The sequence below is a fragment of the Rhagoletis zephyria genome, unplaced genomic scaffold (assembly GCF_001687245.7).
Source record: "Rhagoletis zephyria isolate East Lansing unplaced genomic scaffold, Rhagoletis_zephyria_1.1 Rzeph_scaffold_00226, whole genome shotgun sequence".
Classification (NCBI taxonomy): Eukaryota; Metazoa; Arthropoda; class Insecta; order Diptera; family Tephritidae; genus Rhagoletis; species Rhagoletis zephyria.
This window is the reverse complement of record NW_016157310.1, coordinates 37,415-41,424: the sequence shown is the minus strand read 5'-3', so window position 1 is coordinate 41,424 and position 4,010 is coordinate 37,415.

Genomic DNA, 4,010 nt, shown 5'->3' with positions numbered 1-4,010 from the left:
CGGGTATAACAAAGAAGATGTACACTTTAAAAGCATTTTTGCTTTTCCTAAAAAAAAAGTACTATATATATTTGAAGTGTACTATATTTTTTCAGACTTTTTTAAAAAGTACTATACATTTCTTAGAAAATGTTGGCAACCCTAATCGCACACCGCAACAAGTCACAGCAACACCCGACAGCTTTCGTTGCCATGACAACGCAACATCACACATCAATAGCCTGTTCCAATAGCAGTCCGGTTTACAGGATTTAGTCAGAACTTACAGGAAGTCGTTCCTACTGACATAAATCCTGTAAGTGGGAACACATTTGAGAGAGTAACTGAGCAACTGTTCCTAGTCAGAAGTTATAGGATTTAGTCCGGAGTTTTTTTCCTGTAAGTTCATGAAAAGTGTCAAACGATCAGCTGATTTACATGTGCAAACAAAAACAGAAAGCGGTGAAAGCAGAGAACCTTATATTTGTTAAAAAATGGAAGTAAACAACGAAATATTTCAATATGTATAGATTTTAATAATTATTTAGTGATATTTCAGCCGAATCAGTGTAGTACCAATGACATGTAAACAAACCGTCTGACGTTTTTACTGGAAATAGGGCTTTTTGCGTTCCCGTGCACTTCCGCATCTGTTCTCCTTTTACTCTCAGTTGAGAGAGTAAAATTGTAGTTTGACAGTTCCACAGGTTTTAGTCCGAAGTTCAAAGGAACAGACTACAACATGTAGCTGCGCGACCACGCAACATCAAGCACATAGCCTATTAAAGATACAGCCAGCGATGCCAGGTTGACGTTTTTAACGTAATTTGGACGTTTTTTGTATCCTGCTGACGTTTGAACGTTTTTTGTGTAAAAAATTACGTTTTTTAACTTCCCAGTAATTTTTCTCTGTTACTAGGTCTTGTAATTAAAACTGATTTTGAATTATTTTCTTAATAAATCTTTCCAAGCTTTGTGTTTTGCAGCAGCTGCTTCAAAAGATATTTATTCTTTGGACACAGATGACTTAAATATGATGCGTACCATGGGTACGAGCATTTTTTTGGATTATTGGACTAAGGATCCCGTGTCAAAGGCTGGTTGTGTAAATACTTGAGGTTACGAGGCTTATTGTAATGTTTGCAGTTGCACATTAAAAACCAAATCAGGAAGAGCTGATCTCTTGCAACATGCACGCTCGAAAAAGACTTCATTTTTAAGACTTCATTGAAAATGTAATGAACCCAAAAAAGGCTGAAATAATGCTATGCTCCTTTTTAGCAGAACGTAATATAGCATTTTCGACAACCGAACCCCTTACCAAATGTCTACAAGAAAAAAAATTATTAAAAATCAACCCGATTCTTTAATAATAATAATAATAATAATAGATTGGCGCTTACACATATGTTAGTGTTTGGCCGAGCTTCTCCTCCGATTTGTGGCGTGCGCCTTGATGTTGTCACACAAATCGGAAGGACCTACAGTTTTACGCCGACTCCGTATGGCGATTGTATTTTTATGAGAAGCTGTTTTTCATGGCAGAAATACACTCGGAGGTTTGCCATTGCCTGCCGAGGAACGACCGCTGTTAAGAAACAACCTTTTTTCTATATTTTTTTGCGATGTTGCTTTGACCAGGGCTTGAACCCAAGCGTTGCGGAGTGGAAGCGCGCACTGCTTACCACTACACCACAGCGGCCGACGACCCGATTCTTTAGCAACTTAAAACTTGCCCTGAAATTTAATGGGGTATCAAACTGCGTACTCAAAAAAATTCTAAAAAATCTAAATGAAAATTTTAAAATCTAGCTTAAGCTTTGCAGATTTTTTTTTTAATTTTTGCACAAAGTTTGAAATGTGGATTTATGTTTTGTTTATTATATAACGAGCTTGGCTTTTATGGAAAAATATAATAAGCATTAAATAAACAAAAGAGAAATAGCCAAAATCGATTAAAATGGTGATGACTTCATCAGCTGTTCACAAGTGTTTGTATAAAATTATTTTTATACTAGCTTATACCCGCGGGTTTTACCCCGCGCTTTTATACAAATATGAAAAATAATTTAATGATGTTAGATTTTTTTTCTGTGCCCATTTCGTTATAGCTCGTTATTTTTTAAGCGAGTTAAGGTATTTAGGCCGTTTAAAACTATGAAATTATAAAATCTCGTCTGCGCGCTAGGCATACGAAAGATATCAATCCCTCTAAGTTTACCTTAAAATGGTCCCAGGTATACGACGCGTGAACGTGTAACCGGTGACAGGTAATAAGGTCAAAGGAAATAAGGTCAATTGCCTTTATTTCCCACCCTGGTGCGAAATAAAGTCAATTGGCATTATTACCTTTTCAAAAGCGAAATAAATTCAACAAAAATTTGGAAATAAAGTCATTGACGCCATTTCCTCATTCAAAATGCTTAAAGTATGTCGATTCATAGAAAAAAATGTTGTTCTTACAATAAACATTGCCCCGTAAATGTTGTTTTTTAACAGATGAAAAAGTTTATTGCCAAATCATCAGTGTTGTAATATTAATCCACACACAATCATGAACTATCACCAATTGATTTTATTGAAAAAATTTAAATTACGAATATGTAAAAAACACGATGCGAAAACCTAAACGCCTGCGCACAGTTGGAATACGAGAAATATTTGAAGAAAGAGTGTAGAAATGATCCATAACTTGCAAAACATGTTTCGTTTCCACAAAAATAAAGCGAACACTATTAAATTGAAGAAACAGTCCATGTCCAAAAACCCCGGAGGAACACTGAAAGAATTCTGTGTTTTAAATTAGCATATTTTGAACGAATTCGGAATGTCTAAGGTGGAAAAGAAACCAACCTTTCTATAAGGAAACAATTATAGAAAAAGAATTTTCTTACACTGTATTCATGTCTCCGCCAGCAATTTGTGACGCCATCATTTAAAAGCAGCTAAGGAGAATGACGACACTATTTATTAGATGGCACATTCAACGAGCCAATGTGCCAAAATGCTGGTATAAACAATTGTTGATTATTTAATATCGGAACCGAGATCATATAAGTCAATTGATTGGTTTTTGGTTTTCACACACTTTTGAAACACAAATTATATGCTTTTTTACTGCAGACAAGTTGTTGCCCCAAAACACAGTAGAAATCTTTCAATTAGGGCTGCCAACTATCCTTAGTTATGAGGTGCCATATTGAGGATAAAAAAGTGCCAAAATGTGCCAAATAGAAATATAAAAGTGCCAAAAAAGGTGGTATTCCTTTTAATCATTCACATTTAGCAATAAAATAAAGCTACATTTTCCAAACAAAAGTGCAATGATAAAATAAGATAAACCATAGCCTTTATAAATTAGAAAATTTTAGTTGAGAAAAAGAAGTGCACGCAAAGGATTTCACAAAAATGTATTGAAATGTTATTTTTTTTTTACAAAAGTGCCATTTTGGCATTTTGTGCCAAATTGAAAAATTAAATCCCATTTGAAGTGAAATAGGGACAAATGGCACGGTTTGAGCCAAGTTGGCATACCCGCTTCCAATAACTTACAAATATAAAAAGGTGAAATATCGAGGGCTTGAATTCATTAATACCCTCTATCTGCAATTTGCACAAAAACTAATTTGTGATTTTAGAAATCATCTGGGACATTAATATCACTGATGACAGTTAAAGCTTAGGTGGGCCGCGGCGTAGTGTGACGTGGTGTGCGCGCCGGTCGCGCGGGGTACGCAGGGCGCGAGCGCGGCGCGCGCGGTGTGGCGCGCTAACGCGAGCCGCCGCGAAGCTAAGCAAATTTAATGTTTGAAAGAGAAATAATGTCAATGGATTTTATTTCGTTTGTAAAAAGGTAATAATGTCAATTGTCTTTATTTCGCACAAGGGCGGGAAATAAAGTCAATTGACCTTATTTCCGTTGATATTATTACCTGTCACCGTGTAACCTTCTTGGAGGTGCCACGGCGGGTTCTAATATTTCCAACTCAAATTTAGTAACCTGGCCTTGGTAAAATACCACTTCTCATTAC